The sequence below is a fragment of the Rhipicephalus microplus genome, chromosome X (genome assembly GCF_043290135.1).
Source record: "Rhipicephalus microplus isolate Deutch F79 chromosome X, USDA_Rmic, whole genome shotgun sequence".
Classification (NCBI taxonomy): Eukaryota; Metazoa; Arthropoda; class Arachnida; order Ixodida; family Ixodidae; genus Rhipicephalus; species Rhipicephalus microplus.
In genome coordinates, this window is record NC_134710.1 from 353,750,017 (window position 1) to 353,767,680 (window position 17,664).

Below are 17,664 nucleotides of genomic sequence, written 5' to 3' on the forward strand. Positions count from 1 at the left end.
CATAAAATACATATGCCTGTTGGTGGTGCTGCAGTGGGATAAAACCACTAGCAAAGACGACAGCGCATTTGAAATATTCGATTGACGCATATTCCGCCTTTAGTGCGCTGATAGAACAAGTGAAGTGACGAATGTTCTATACGCAATGAGGCAGTGACTGAACGAACAAATCAGCTTATCAGCTGCAGTTCGTGTTTTCTGTGTGGGAACATTTTTAAAAGAAAAGCTTTCTTGGATAGCTTTGCTGTGTTCTACTAAGTTGTTTCTCCTGTGCTCCTGGTAAAAACTTCATGCAGCAAAAGTCGTAGACAATTTAGGTGCCCTTTGGCACAACATGACTTCTACTCCGTGTTTTCGAGTACTAGAAATATATGCACCAGGGGCAACCTTACAGTTCGGAAACTAACCGGCATTCTATAAAACATTCCACAAAAAATCAGTTGTAAACGATAAATGCCTCATTTATAAATGTTTTACCGAGTTTATAACGCCTGGACTGTGTTTTTTTTTCACTTTTTCATGATAGAGACACCATGGACACGATAAAGTACTACTACCAACTTTTATTCTGCCATGCCCTGTGTTTCTTGTCTGGATGCCTGACTTTCTTGTTGGTTGAACACTACGGCAAGATCAAGATCTCTAAGGCGAGTTCGTTACCTTTACCGGCAGCCAATACTGAGCAGCATTCATTGGAAGTATTGTAACACTGATAACGTAAAAAAATTACAACGGTAACGACCTTCTGTGAGCTACAGTTTTATTACCTTACTGAGAGATCTTTTCAAAACACTAGCCAGTCACACTATTTTTTACCGAGAATCAGCCGGAATCAGCGAACATCAAGAAATAAGAGCCAACTTAGACAAGTATATCGTTTACACTAGTTGGCAATAGCTAAATTTAACAGACCAGAAGATAATGAAGACTAATCATACTTAATTGATGTTAACCACAACTTAGCCTATGCCTATTTGACTGAGCCATGGTATATTCAATGCGAGAATGCAGGTTATGTTTGCTTATTAGTGATACTTAAGGGGCCTTCTATCCGTCTGTGCTTACAGTAAAGCATGGTTTCTTCCTCCGGCCACTGTACCATCTGGCGTTCTTGCTTTTACACTGTATCCAATTCTTACATGTTGCACTGACTGGATAATACAGTGTTGCAGGAGCAGTCCTGTATGAATCTATGCCACGGCCATTGTGATGTGCTTTTTTGTAGAACAAAGTATATTGAGCATTTGTATAACGAGAGAGACCTACTTTGTTTCGACACCTACTGTTATTCATATTGATTTCACGTTGTGATACACAAAATACCTTTCTTCTATGGACAGAACCAGAGTCATCGTGCAATTTAAGTCAGAGCTTTGCCACAAAGGCGAACCAATGAACGCGATAGCAACAAATTGGAAGGTCACGCGCAGAATAGCCAGCAGATCGAAACGTGCCCCACGTTTCTCACGCACAAATGGCACATGAAACGTACTCACCGGTACAGACGAACGCAAATAAGCGTCTCAGATGTTACTTCGCTGTGTATGAAGAGCGCGCCCTTTTCGCAAATGGAGGCTGTGCTATGATTGCAGTGACATTTTCGCGCCCGCCAACTACAACAGAATTGTTACCATGAAACCCAAATGCTAGCTAAGACGTACTATTCTCCCCACTGTGAGATAAGGACGCGTGATCGAGCGTACAGCCCCTTATTCACTACGCGGGCCAAAGTACCCGTGAGAGACGAGAGCCACCGCGTGCTCATGGCGCCATCTTGCTGCTACTGCTGAAAACACAATAGTTCCCCCCCCCCGAGATGCCCACCAACAGTGATAAGTGGTAGCTGTAAATTGCTAGCCATTGGAATGTTGAAGGAGGTACCTCTCGGTGTCGCAGTGATCATACTTCACATTCATGACGCGAAAATCCCACGTTCGATTCCACGTGCCGGAGTCTTTTTTTTTCTGAGATATTTTTGCTTTTTTGTGTTTTCATATATATCGATATGTATACATAAGCAGTGTAGGACATAGACGCCAACGCCTACGCCAACACCCACTCCGACGCCGGGATCGAAATCTAACCGAAAATGTCCTTATAATTGTTATCGCAATAATATTGCGTGCCGTGTACCAAGCCGCCTTGTTAGCATAGCATAGCATATACGCAGACTTCAACCTTGGTTAGTTATATAGGCGTTTCTCATAATCATAAGGTGGTTTCGGAATGTGAAACTCCATATATCAATTATCAATCAATCAGGTTCGTTGTATAACTGTGATTCCCCACTCTGCTGCCTAGGCCTGTCACAGAGTAGAGGAGCTACGCTGGATCCATGAAAGTGAGAGCCATAGAGTTTCCGATTATACACTAGAGGGAACTCTGGCGCTAGTGTCTATGGGAGCTGCAATGCAAAGCGCTTCAGCGAACATAAGAATTATGGGTAGTACACACATTTGTCTAAACTTCGTACTTCTGGCCTGCTCTTGGCTCCGTGTGTGTTCGTGTGGCTTGAAGCTGTTTTCTCACGAAACAAAAATCAGCAAATGTTCAGCGATTGCGCTTCACCACCGTATTTTTTCTAATTACCCTTCCAAACAGGGTCACGAAGTTCAAAAGAGTTGAATCTTTCTTTCAAAACAAAATCGTAACACAGCAATAAACAAAGCCGCAAGTTCGATTCACCACCCGCGAGTACGAAGACTAGGCGAACGCGTGTACTACCCATCATTCCCATGGTCGCTGAACAATCGCAGCGCCAGAGTGCCCTCTAAGTAATTTTGCGAAACTCTATGGTGAGAGCGAACATTACGCTGGCGTTCACTACTCAATGAAGAGAACCTTCGGTTAAAAGACAATTATTACAGATAGGATGCAAGCGACCAGTTGGGATCTTTATTTCATACATCTGGTAGTTTCGGGCAGTCACGGCTAGCCGGAGGGTCCACCAGCTAGTTCTGCTTGAGACAGGAAAGAGCGTTGTGGCCACATGTTTGGGAAACACGAGACAACCCGAAGCTGCTGGAATATTGCAAACTCGAACGCTGGGACAGCCAGCGTAAAAGCAAAGAAACAAAGCGTTGCGCTGCGGGCTCATTGGTTTTTTTCTGCATTGTGTGCTTGAAAATATTGGCCTCAAAAGGGTTCGTTCGAAGTTCAAAAGGGTTCGTTCTTTCCTTCGAAACCAAACTGAAGCACAGCAACAAACGAAGCCACAAGTGCGATCACTGCCCGCAAATAGGAAGATTAGGCAAATCCGTGTACTACCCAACATTGCTACGGTCGCTGAATGATCGCACCGCCATTGTCCCCGCTAGTTAATTTTAGGAAAGTCTATGGTCCGTACGAAGCTCCACACAAGTTTTCGGACGCGTGCACGACACAGTTAGCAGGCAATTAACAGTTAACCGCTGACATAGTCGGGGGTCTGCCCGTTAGACCGGAGCCAGCCAAGTCTTAGGGATAAGTCGAGCAGAGTAGCCGAAACTCATTACACGAACGTTGATTTACAACATTTACATACTGGTAGGAGAAGTGCTCAAGGTCACTGTGCGCTCGACGTACCTTGTTTTCTATTGCGACCTCTCTCTGGTTACCCTCTGCGCTTTCGTCGGAACGAGAGAATAGAAAAAGCAATTGCTCCGTGCGAGAAATATTTGTGACTCCGCTCGTACTGGATGGATTCTTAAATCTTTGCGGCAGTAAATTTGTCAGACAGCTCCTTTAGTGGCTTCAATTTACCACCAGTTGAAAAAAGTGTGCAGGGCCCCATTGATGTTGAGGGGGCATAATGAGTAGCGGACAATGTGCATAAGTGGTGGGTGAATGGTAGGCAAGGTAGGTGGATATTGGGAAGTAGCTTAGCTGAACAGATAGTGAGCGAAGTGTGTAGATTATGGATGGTAGCCCAGGTGGCTGAGTGGTATGTAGATGTCTGTGGTGTAGAAGATGGGTGGCAGGGACAAGGGTGCCAGGCATAGTTGTCAATGACCAATTTTATATTAATGTTCTTGCCGGTAAATTTGAAAACAAATCTTGCTGTTTTCAAAAGCGCACAATGGTTACTTATTGGAAACAATCTCTTCAGTCCACCCCACCACGGGGGTTTAGTGGCTAAGGTACTCGGCTGCTGACACGTAGGTGGCGGGGTCCAATCCCGGCTGTGGCGGCTGCATTTCCGATGGAGGCGGAAATGTTGTAGGCCCGTGTACTCAGAATTGGGTGCACGTTAAAGAACCCCAGGTTGTCAAAATTTCCGGAGCCCTCCATTACGGCGTCTCTCATAATCATATAGTGGTTTTGGGACGTTAAATCCCAGAAATCAATCAATCAATCTCTTCAGTCCCAGCTTTTTTTCGATATCTGTCATAAGCCCGAACAAGCACCATAATGCTATGTCTGCACTTAGCAGCCCACAACCTGGCTAGGAGAATAAGTTTACTTTTCTACAGCCATTAGTGTTGTACTTACAACTTTTGCTCTATGAGTAGCTACTGCTGAAATATCTTCTAGAAAACTCGCTTCACTGCATCCCGGTAGATTTTCAGTGGTTCTAATTGAAATTTCAAGTAAGATGCATTTTATTAGCAACAAAAAAATAGATAGATGACTCTTCATTTTAAAAAAGTATTGCTTTGTTCACGTAACCTACTTTTTGATGCGCCTAACGATGCTCATTCGCCCAATGGAATACCCAAAGTGCGCCTGAGTGAGCCCTTTTTTTGAAGCATGCCACGTTGTTGGGCTTTTTAGTGCACAGATTCAGCAGACACGTTTGATCTGTGCAAAGAAGACGACACCTAAGAATGCCGGAGCGTGGTGTGTGTGTTTTTCTGTGCTTCGGTAATGTGCGTGCTTGTAGGTTCAAAGTACTTGTGTTCACACATATGGACTGAACTCGCAGCGCAGCTCACTACGCTCTTCAGGTGTTTCGCTGTGTTTCTTTTCGAGAGATCCCGTAAACGAGATAAAAAAAGCAGATTTCTCTGCAAGGGCTACTAAATTGAAAAATGCTATCAAATTATAATGTCACACGTTGTGAGACAGCAAGCTGGCCACTTAATCGGGGTTTGTCTTGAACTTGGTTTACAGCACTACACTACAAAGATCGACACAAAAAAAGGAATACGAACAATATGGCGCGAACTATCAACTGATATCAGTTATGTTTGTTGCTCATTCTCATCGCTATGCATCGCTATGCTTTCTGTCGTGTTTCTATATGCAGACTATCCAGGCCCTCTTATGGCGCGTTGCCTTGTCCTGTGGCCTGAGCTGCTTGCTTATGAAGCGTGAATGGAACTTCAAAAGCGAACGGCCTAGTGAGACTAAGCGAATAATGATGACCATCATTGACCAGATTCTTTGGAGTGTCTCTATGGCGTGGTTTTGGTTCACTTGCAGCAGAGGTAGAGGAGGTAAGGTGAAATTCAAAAATCCTATCACTTCCCTCCGCCAAAGATTTTATGTGGAAAATTGCTGTGACATTAGGCATTGTTAAACATAGCTAAGGTTTAAAACGTACAAAAAAAGGTTTGCTTGTAATTTTTAGAAAAACTTTATATATCAGGATTATGCCAGTCCAAAAAAACTTGTGAGAAATAGTAGTGCTTATTCAGACCCAAGTTAAATAACAGCATGACAAAAGAGAAGTGTACATAGTCTTACTCAGAATCACCTCTGCAAGTAATCCTAGGTTTTCAAGATTTGCGACTGCTTCTGCAAAATGCTGCCACAAAAAATTGAGGTATGAACTTCATACCAGCTTTTTTTTTGACAAGCTGCAAGTTCTTAAAAGCTAAACTGGACAACACTACTTGGGGGAGTATGAGTGGCACAAAAATGAAGGATGGTATATAGTCACTCACCCGCTCGGTCAAATTATGGACGATAGACTAAAATCTGCCTGAGTAAGTTTGCTTGTAGCGCACGTAAAAAAACAGGAATAAATAAAGGCACACATAAAGAGACAGAATGCCTAACTTCTAACAAAGTTTTTTCTTGCAAACCAGAGAACATTTATGCCCTTGCCTGACGAGTCACAGTCATATGAGCACGTAAACAAAGAACAACATAGATATACATATATATGCACATACAAATACGCATACACTGATAATCTTAAGGTTTGTGCAGATACGTAAACTTTTTCTGAAAGCGTAATTGGTGGCTAGTTGCTAGCTTCTAGCTATTCTGGTGTCTTCAAAAATTAGCATGATTAATAGCTAGAAGCAAACGTGAAATGACTCGTAATATAATGAAAGCTGAACAGATTGCGACATTTGGTGATGTGTGTCAGCCAGTCGACGATAACACTTCAAAAGGGAAAATGTTTGGGCGTGTTGGTTACTCATGATTCTTCATAAAGCAGAGCGCACAAAACACGGGACGGAACCAGGTCAGAACTAGCACTTGTCCTGAGCTCTTTCGGTCCCGTGTTTTGTTTGCTCTGTTTTATAAAGAACAATAGAAACACTTTCAGAAAACGAGTTAGCGTATCTGCGCGAACCTTGAGATTATGACTGTATGTATATATATATATGTACAAATGTACTTATAATTGTGTGGTTTCTTTATTTAAGTGCTCACATGACTGTGACTCATCAGACAAATGAATAAATGTTCCCTGCTTTCTGAGAATAAACTATGTTGGAAATTTAGCGCTCTGCATGTCTATAATTGGCTTCATTTATTCCTGTTTTTTTTACGTGCGCTACAAGAAAACTTACTGAAGATGAGCTACCAACAAGCCCACATAAAATGTTTCGTGAACAATAATATCTGCCGGCTGTCACACTACAAACGTAGTTAGCTAGTTAGTTAAGTCCCATGTATTGGTGAAACAAGTACTCAAATTTTGTGGCACCAGTCACAGGTTATCCTCAATGCAGTAGTGGCGGTATAAACATTTCACCTGGGCTGATAAACCTTCACGAGTGGTTCAACTACGAAAGCTCTGCTCTTCCGCCTTGTGTATTAGACCCTGGTGTCTTTTATGAGACTCAGTTACGCATAGTTTATAACAACCGTGCAGAAGAACACAATTAAAAGACAGTTTTATTTCCTCGTTCGCATTCATTTGAGGCCATACAAAGCGATCTGTGAATAAACGATCTTAACTTTGTAAAGGCTTAAACAACAGTAAGGCAGCTATTTATATGAAAATAGTTGTGCTTGACAAGAATACAAATGAAAAACAGACACGTGGAGGTTAACCCTATGCAAATTTAACATATGCTACCGCACCTAATCCATGGGCAAAATTTAGTTCAAAAGCAGCCTAAGATGGAAAGCTAAGGTAATAAATGAACATTTTGAGCGCTTCCATAAGAGCCTTTGATATAAGGAAGTGCGAAAGCTATAAGCGGTGATTCCCCCACTGCTCTCTTTAAGCTCGCAAGTACAGAATGACCTTAGAGCGCGTCAATGGTATACATGGCGCTTTAGATCACTTGCAGCGTCCTTATCCCCCACCCCCCTCCCGCTTAAGTACAGTATGGTGTAAAAGATAGCTATTTTCCTACTGGCCTTGTCCCCCTACCTATTGTGAACTATACACAGGTAAGGATTACTTCATGTCACAATTAGGGGCAAAAAACCTCAGTGCCGAGGCTTGTCCACCCACGTTCGCGGCGCCTGTTGTCAAGGGGAGAAGCATGAATGTTAGACACAAAGAAAGGTTTAACGAGAAACTAATATTGATTGATTTAAATGTGGGGTTTAACGTTCCAAAACCACCATATGATTATGAGAGACGCCGTAGTGGAGGGCTCCGGAAATTTTGACCACCTGGGGTTCTTTAACGTGCACCCAAATCTGAGCACACGGGCCTACAACATTTCCGCCTCCATCGGAAACGCAGCCGCCGCAGCCGGGATTCGATCCCACGACCTGCGGGTCAGCAGCCGAGTACCTTCGCCACTAGACCACTGCGGTGGGGCAGAAACTAATATCAGTAGTAAACGTGACGGAACAATGTGAACCAACCCAAAGCAGAAACAGTTTATACTAGTCGGCAACTTCAACGTACTCATTTGTGTACCTTAAAACTGTTCATTGCCGTCATATAAAATAGTATTGTCGAACCACATGTGTGTGAATAAACGACATTGGCCGCGTATGTGCGTGCTTCGTCGCAAATGTCGGCGAACAATGATAGACTTCTACCAGCCGTATTCTTCGAGCATAACGTCACATTATCAGCGCAGCGTACGAAATACTGGGGTATTTAGAATAATCTATCAATTTATTTTCCACAAAAGAAACACGCATCTCCATGCTTAATAATTGATGCTGCCCCTCAGATATATTAGTGATATTTGCCTTTTTTTTATCGACAATGTTCACAAGTATGAACGGAGCCACCAGTTAAAGATGAATGAACGTTCAGCAAGTGCTTAAACTTTTACTGAGTGGCCGAATCGTGTGAAAGGTCACAGAATCAGACAGACATGCTCCTGATTCAGAAGGTAATGCACAGAAGGCCCGATTACGCCATCGCATTCTGCCATTGATGGCGAAGTTCAAACGTCCTCAAACTGTTTGTCACTAGATTATGAGTTCGGTGTAGCTGCTGCAGTATGTCAATGCCGAAAACTTTGTTCATGAGAACAAAATCTGCCGCGTAGCAATATGAACACAATGTCCGAGAAAGAATTACGCGTTGACGCAGCGATACGGCGTTCTGCAGAAGAGTTAGTAAGTTTGTGTGTTGAGTTATATTTGCTGTGTAGTATTTGTGGTTATTAGGATATGTACATCGATGTAGGCTGCCGTTTAACACAAAACAATTTGCCGATGATTACGATACACCTTTATGAGAATAATGAGCACAGCTTCAGGTTGTGGCAGTGCCGGCTGTGTCTTAAGATCCAGCTTTCCTCAAGGTATTGAATACGCCATAAATCAAAATTTTTCTGAGGAAGCAAAGCATGCATTTCGCCCTTATTCATTGTTATGCGTATAAGTGAGTTACCTGCCACTTATCTGTCAGGTATAATGTCCACTTTGTAGAAAGTGCATGTGGCTGATGAAAATGAAATATTATGGTTGAGCGCTTTGCACTGGCCGGGAAGCATTAAACCACACACCTAGTGTGCAGCACTGCCTCTTAATCAGTATTTTACTCCTCTGCTGTGCTTTATTACATAAATAAACGCAATTCATTGCTTGAAGTGATGCTCATATGTTGTATGTTTGCAAATTATTCTCAAGCACCATCGTCGCTCTATGGAAAAAGAGTCGAGTGCATCGCAGAGGGCTATGGTCAAAATGCCAACGCTTCTTTTTTATAGATATCGGTTGGGCCACCGACGGGGACACTGACGTTGCTCAACGTAGGAACAGGCGCATAAGAGCGGTGCTCTAATATCACGTCTTCCTCATCAACAAGCTCATTTAGAATAACAGCCAACCATAACGCAGTTATTACCCCATAGGTTATGTCACGCCAATAACTGAGAACGCCTATAAAACACACACTCACACTATATAAGCAACGGACAACATCCAATTCTTCCCTTGAAATGTATGCAACATTTCACTAAAGCAGTAGTAATTTACCAGGTTAAGTTATCTCGCGTGGCTATGTACCTTCAGGAGAACCCAAGGACCAGCCAGGGCACTTTGCTGCAGAAAAAAGTAAATTGACTGAAATTGGCAGTGTGCCATATAAAGAAACTGCTAGCTTATACTATAATTGCTTTTAGGAGGAATGAATTCGGTAGAATATACTACGACCACCGTAAAGCAAGAAATTCATAGCGTTCATTATCACCATTATCATCAAGGTGGAAAGGTGGGCATGTTGATATTTCAAGTGTTAGAAGGGTAAGAGCGATTTGAATACGAATACACAAAGAAAAGACACACATACATAGCGCCATGTGTGTTTGTATGTCCTTTCTTTGTGTGTTCGTATTCAGTGCTCTCTTACCCTTCTTAACCATTATTATCATCAACCTGTGTACACTCAATGCAGAGCAAAGGTATCGTCCTTTTTCTGTCAATCAACACAGTCCTTCTGCCACGTTATAACTGGAAACTTCATAACCTCATCTTGCCACCTAGTTTTAAGTGCGAAGCATATCTTAGGGAACTGTAACAGGGGGCCTTTTCCACCATGGCATAAGAAGATCAGCGCAGCCCGAATAAGTATGATGGAGGTGAACGGGCCCCGCAAACCCCAGGAAAGCCCGCACGGCTGGCAGCGGTGACTACAGAACGAAGAGAATGTCCTCCACGGAAGTCGTTGACAGCACAAGGTATTGGTAGCGGCTCACTAGTGTGCGTCGTTCTGCAGATAACGCTAGGCAAGAGCAGATGATGTGCTCGAGCGCTTCAGTATTGCCGTATATACTTCACGTAGCTTATGAGCAGCGCCCTGCGGAATGCATTCATGACGCGGGCCAGGCGCTACCAGTCCGCAGACATAGAAGGAGCAGCAGCTTGTTCCTCTCTTCAGGCCAGACTCCGGGAGAGGTGGTGATGGCTGGCCGCTCGCTTGTGCAGGTGAATGGTGAGGAGCAGCTACCACAGGCGCTGTCAAAAGAAGCTTGCCGCCGCGACGGTTGCGGTTACCAGGGTGTCGCCCTGGTGTCCTGCCATTAGGGTGCCACCTGCCTCCTCGTTTCCAGCTATCGCAACGTGAGAATGAAGCCAACGGAGGGGAAGATGCACGTTTCTGGCTCGTAGGGCACCGAGTTCAGTGTTGAGAAAAGCCACGGTGTCTCCGCCTTGATCAAACTGCAGCAGGACTTATAAGGCAGGCCGGGTGTTAGTGCCCGGCCTTGCTCTTTGGCTATTCAGGGGAGGTGATGTCACTTGGAAAAGGAGCCTCACTGGTGTGCCACCCACCCAGGCACACCACCCGAGCGTATTGAGCCAGGTCGCGTGGCATCTTGAGCAAGTACCACGTCCACGCTGCTCTCCGCGAAGTACGCACAGTACACGTCGTCTACCACGTTCTTCTTGGGAGCTACGCCCACACGTTCATCGTCTACCGCGACGTCAAAGCTTCGTCGTCACCCTGGCCTCCAACCACAGCCAGACTGACACGATCCTGCCTACAAATGGGTTACACAATTTGTGCTCACGAGTTTCTCACGGGCTTTTAAAGGCTATTTGTCAATAGTGATTATCGACTCCACCCAAGGGCATTTATTATATACAAGCAATGAAAACAAATAAAACACCGCATGGGACAAAACTATTGCACTAATGTGCCCCCAAAGAAGAAGCTTTTTGTCATAACTAAAGCTCAGAGTGCGTCTTTCTGGAGCTACTACATATAATTAGTTATTATTTTGCATGCTTCATTTTTGTGACACTTCAAGAATGTACAACATAAGTGCCACTCTAGGATGAACGCAGCTCAATGTTATGGCACGCACTCACAGATTATTGGCTTTCAGATTATTCGGAGCAAGGAGATGGGGTCAAGTCTGTCCTCAGATAAAGCTGGGGCCATTGAAAGTTGCTTCGTGACAGATGCTTGCAGCTGTGCCTCGGAACTGCAGCAGGAACCCCAGCGTAGCACCAGCACAAGCCATAGTGGCACCAGCACGAGCCAGCCACAATGGAAGCATCGAGCGCAGAAGAGAAAGCGGATGTCCGCTAATGAAAAATTTCAGAGTGCGCTGCTTGAACAGCAAGATAAGCTCATTGCAGCACTGGAGACTTCCACGCAGGTTGAGCAGGGTCTGAGTGAGCGGCAGGTAGCAACACAAGAGAAACTTGTGGACCTGTTTTCAAAACATTTTATGAAATAATTTTCCCCAATTACCTCAACAAACAATTGTTTATTTCAGGCCACTATTGTTTGAGTAGTATACATACTGATGCTCTTTGCTGATTGAACTGCAGACAAATAATAAAAACACAACATGCTTATAATATTACAGACACATTTCTAACATAAAGTCCAAAGTAAACATGATACTGAATTTACGACAAGCCATAACGTTTCAAGGTATGATCTCCATAGTTTTTCCCAGTTTGAAAAGATGGCTGCGAACGTTTGCTTTTCACACCCGGTGGACAAACTTTAAAAGGTCCAAAAGGAACAGAGCAATGGGGATAAAAATGCGCAAAATTAAGAAAAGATTGTGTGAAATAGTCACATTTAGAAAATTTTTACGGACTGCAAAAATAAAAGAAAAACGTACATAGGAGTGGTACTTGGTGGGCAAGGGGGTGACACAGCGAAGAGTTAACATGGATACTTAGAAAAGGGTAACTTCTCGCGCATAAAATACAGAGGATAGCAATACTCACTGTAAGGCATACCCGAAGAAGCTCACGGGATGTTTTCGAAAACACACAACTATACTACAGGCTCTGTGGCGCCTTCAAAGCAGACTGGTAAACCCACTGCGCTTTAGGCTGAAGCTTCTTGGTCTGTTCCTAATCGATTGATTGATATGTGGGATTTAACGTCCCAAAACCACTATGTGATTATGAGACGCCATAGTGAAGGGCTCCGGAAATTTCGATCAGCTGGCGTTCTTTAACGTCCCCCCAAATCTGAGTACACTGGCCTATAACATTTCCGCCTCCATCGGAAATGCAGTCGCTGCAGCCAGGATTCGATCACGCGACTTGCAGGTCAACAGCCGAGTACCTTAGCCACTATACCACCGCAGCGAGGGTGTGTTCTTAAAGCAAATAATTATTTCTTGTTGCACATACTCAATTAAAATTATATTTAACTACCTCTGTGCTGCTGAAAATATTTCACGAGTGCATCCCTGACATCTCTGCCACATCCAACTCCCAAAACCACCATATGAATATGAAAGACGCCGCAGTGGAGAGCTCCGGAATTTTCGACCACCTGGGGTTCTTTAACGCTCACTCAAATCTGAGCACACGGGCCTAACTGGCAATATTTTCGAGCTCTGCTATGACATGTTAGAAGAAAGCGCTTTTGCTTCTCATTCTTCCCTAGGAAGCTTGTAACTATGGATTACCGACTAGCCCGAAGCAACGCTTTGCTAAATGTTGCAGTAGACTCTCTAAACACATTTACTCCTTTGAACTGCCTAGCTTCAACACCGCCTTTATATGTACGTTGTTCAGTAGTCACTTTCGAAGACTTACACTCTCTATAACCACATGGTAATAGAGTCGTAAACGCTAAAACAAACTATCTTCTACAAACAAGAGCCGCCATTGTTATCGTAAAAAATGCTGTTGGACCAGAAGCTACCGGTTGCCTTAAGAACGCCGCGTCTTCAAATGTATTCACAAGCAAACAAAGCACTGTGAGACACGCAATACTATCATCGACTCCTATGTAAACTGCATGATTTCGCTTGCGACTGTGGGAGTCTTGCAAGACATCGTCTCTGCTGTCTCTTTTGATAGCTTGGCTAAATATAGAGAACGAGTGAAGAAAATGTAACCATTACCAGTTGAAAAAACACGTCTCAGTCACTTGCACGTGCATAATATTTACGTCATCTATACGTACAGTGGCCCTGAGTGGAATTGCGGAAAGGGCTTTTTATGAGCGGGGAATTCAATTATACAGGTTCAGAGCTAGCTTTAACTCATGCGACCTAGAAATCGCTCCTGTATACCAGTATGTTTGCCATTTTTCCTTCATTGCTTCTCAATAATAGGGATAAAAAAATCTTTCCTTATGGAATTTTCGGGCCGATGACGCATGGTGAATTTAAGTGGTTGTTTTTAATGTACGACCCAGTGCCTATATTAGCGCAAGGTATTGAAGCGCCTTTCTCGAAAATGGGCGCTTTCTTTCCCTTTGTGGTCTTCAATTTCTTTATTTTATCAGAGGAGAGTCGTGATGTGCTTGTGAAACTGTCTGAGCGCTTCAGGTTTATTTCAAAGAGGGTCTTCGCGCACAAAGTTGTCGCACGCATTTTCTATTTTTGTTGTTAAAGTGTGCACGGAGCTCGCAAGTGTAAAATTCCTTTCACGTCGTAGTGCGAACGCAAGAAAGAAAACTCAGTCTGTGGAGATTGCGAGTGTGCTCAAGTGCCACGTACTGATTTTACAGCCATTATTTTGAGCTAAAGATTTGGCGCAAATAGCACAACATGTGAAAGACAGAGCTTGGTCACTCGGACTAAGTTTTGAACATTTTCGTTAGGCGTGAAGGGGGAGCATTTTTAAAAGAGTTCATCGAACCCTTTAGCGTGACCTTTTGTCTACTGGTGTGTCTGTTCCAGACTTAGCATGTATACACAGAGCCTGGGAAATACGTGTGCTGTGAAGCCAAGCCCTTCCACGTGGTTTCGTTTTCGGATAACGGCAAGCGGCAAACCACAGCTTTTTGTTATAAACAGCATTCCAAATGTTTCTAAAAATATAAAAAAAATCTGTACATGACTTTCCTGTAGCCGAACAACCGGCAGACTGTGTAAAGCCAACTACTAAATAAACTTCGACACATGCGCTTTAAGCTGTAAACGAATGCTGAAAGGAATCCCTGGTAAAAAATCACCGCCATAACCGTAAAGTGAATGATGTTAGACGGATTTGCTCGGAGTTGATTGGGTGACTCGCAAATCTTCCGCGCACATCTCTCCACGCCTTATCAATTCTTTCGAGCAAAAACTACATATTAGAAAATAGATCACGTAGGAACAACATTATCCTTCATGGTCTTGACGATGGCGGCCCAGGCGAGAATCATGAAGACCTTTCCGTCAATGTTTCTAAGTGGTTACACGACATTCTTAAGGTTTCATGCTCACAAATAGAAAGGTGCCATAAATTTGGGAGTCATGCTAGAGACCGTCCTTGTCCCGTCACCATAAAGCTGTTGAATTTCCAGGATAAGGTGACTGTGCGGAAAATTGTCACAAACCTAAAAACACTGAATTTCGGGTTTCAGAGGACTTCACTCGCCAGGTTCGCAATATTAGCGAGAAGCCATGGAAGGCATCCGCGTATCGTTGAGATAATGGCTCATTTGTGCAACTCCGCTTTGATCATGTATTCTTTGATAAGGTGCAGTATGACAGGAACAGTTCATTCAGTACTCTTGTCAGATCTTCCTGTGGTGGAACTAAAGTTGTTAAATGAACATCTGGGTCAACATCTCCCTGACCAAGTGGCACTCACAATAAACTTTCTATGATAAATATCGAAGCCAGAAGTGTTGTCAGTAATTATTACAAGTTTATTTCTCTGGTCTTCTGTTATGCTCCTCACAATATCGGTGTTATTGAGACTTGGGTACACGATGGAGTCCAGGATTCTCAAATAGCTCTTCCTGGCGACAAGGTGGTTCAGAGAGATAGAGAGGTGGGGAGAGGGGGTGGTGTTGCCCTATTCTTGCGGTCTCACCTCATCATTTCTGTGCTTTCCATACCACCAAATATTGAGTCATTGTAGGGCAAGGTTCACTCAGAAAACATGTCCTTGATTATCGCGATCATTTATCGCCCGCCAGGTTCTGATATCAAGCATTTACAAACATCAACCATTTTCTCAAAAGCTACGTTGCTTCGTCATCTAACATCATTGGCATGGGTGATTTTAATGCACCTTCTTTAAACTCGTCACCTATGAGAGTCACTGGAGACGAAGTATTCATTGGAAGAGAGTTACTCAACATTTCATTGTCATGTCGGCTTCACCGAATCGTTAAGGAATCAACTCGCAATAGTGCTCTCCTTGATCTGGTTTTCCTCACTACATCCTTACCTATGTCTGCTTTTGAATGTGATAATATTGATGCCATATCCGATCATAACGCTGTATTGTTCTCAGTTCCAGGTACCGTTCCAAAATGTCATTACACTTACTGCAGGTTTCGTGATTTTAACCACGCTGATGATCAAGCAATTACTGACGCCCTTTGTGACTCTCTTCAAGAATTTGAGCTGAAAAGCACTACCAGTGATATCAATACATTACCTATTTTTGGCGAAAGCCTTGTCAGTAAGGGTATTGATCGTTTTATTTGTCTGAAAACGCAGAAAACTAGCACTTTCCTACCCTGGATGGCTAGGGATATCTTTCGTTTGTCATATTGTACGGCCAGACTACGTCGATCAAAGACTCGACAAAGCTTCAACAGTTTGTTAGCGCTAAAAATAACTATCTATTAAATTGAAGGCTGCTAAAGAACATTATTACAAGGTTACCTTGCTGATGCTAATGAAAGCAAATCCCCGTAAATTCTGGATGGCTATTCTACCATCAGCTTCTCAATCGTACACAATGACAATTAACAACGTTGCAGTTTCTGAACCAGAGACAATCTTTTCAGCCTTCAACAACTACTTCCACTCAGTCTTTACAAATAACAGCTCGGACATTTCTGCTTTTCAGTCTGAATTTCATCCTGGAACTGACGACGTGTTAGTGTCATTCGAGGACGTGCTGAATCTCATTTTAAGCTTAGACACTAAAAAATAATGTGGTCTTGATGGCACCCCGACAGCTTTCCTAGTTAGATACGCTCTTTGGTGTACCAGATATCTTTCACCTATTTTTAAGAAATCTATTTTGTCAGCGACACTACCATTCTCGTGCAAATGTACTTCCATCCTTACCATATTTATTTCATGTCATGCTCAATTATTAAGCAATTGTAGACCCATCTCTTTAACAGCACAATCTTGCAAATGCCAGAAGGTAATATTTTTTACATATCATAGAATTCCTTGAAACTAACAACATTCTGAGCACTTTTCATCATGGTTTGAGGCGTGGTTTTAGCACTATTACTCAACTGATAGAATTAGTTCATGACATCAGCAGCTCTTTAGACATAGGTGACCAGGTTGATACCATATTCATCAATTTCGCCAAGGTATTTGACACTTTATCTCATTCTAATATATTGCACAAATTATTTTCATACTGAAGAATGCATGATTGGTTGGCTGGCTATCCCACTTTCTTTTGAAGCGTTCACAGTATGTGTGCTTGAATTCTAACTCGCCTTTGATGCCGGTTTCATCAGAAGTTCCCAGGGTTCTGTGTTAGGACCCCTCTTATTTCTACTCTACATCAATGATCTCTTTTTACACACTTATGCGAAAATACACCTTTTCGCAGACGGCTGCGTCCTCTATCATACTGTTAAATCACCACTGGATTATGCGACTCTCAACAATTCATTTTCCGATTTTCGTAGCTGGTCAAAATCTCGGCAAATGAATATTAACTTCTCTAAGACAGTCAATATTTCATTCACCACACGTTGAGGCCCATTGACTTTTCACTGTAGTTTTAAGAATATTTGTCGGTGTGGGGTGTCCGAATATAGGTATCTTGGTATCCTTTTGACCGATGCTTTCTCACGGTTTCAACATATTGATCGCACACGCAACAAAGCCCTTAAAACTGTAGGTTATTTACATCGTAAGCTCTGTCTTGCTCCTTAGGAAACCAAACTGCTTACCTATAAAACTCTTATTCGCCCCATTCTTGATTATGGTTGTGTGGCTTGGAACCCCCATAAGAAATGTGACATCAACAAACTTGAATCTGTTCAAAAACGAGTTGTGCGTTTCGATATGACAAGCTTTTTTTTTCAAACGAATTTTCTTTCACAGCTAGGTCTCACTACACTTGCGAAGCATCGCCATGTTGAATAACTAAAATTTTTGCACAACTTAATCAATTCTTATCGCTTAAGCACGCTAGAATCATATCTCAAATTTTCCAGACATTTATCTACGA

General features: G+C 43.0%; 1 long non-coding RNA gene across 1 annotated transcript in view; it reads right to left on the reverse strand.

Moving 5' to 3' along the window:
- The window catches only part of LOC142776345 (uncharacterized), a 266,778-nt gene that overhangs the window by 71,261 nt on the left and 177,853 nt on the right, over positions 1 to 17,664 (reverse strand). The window lies entirely within an intron of this gene.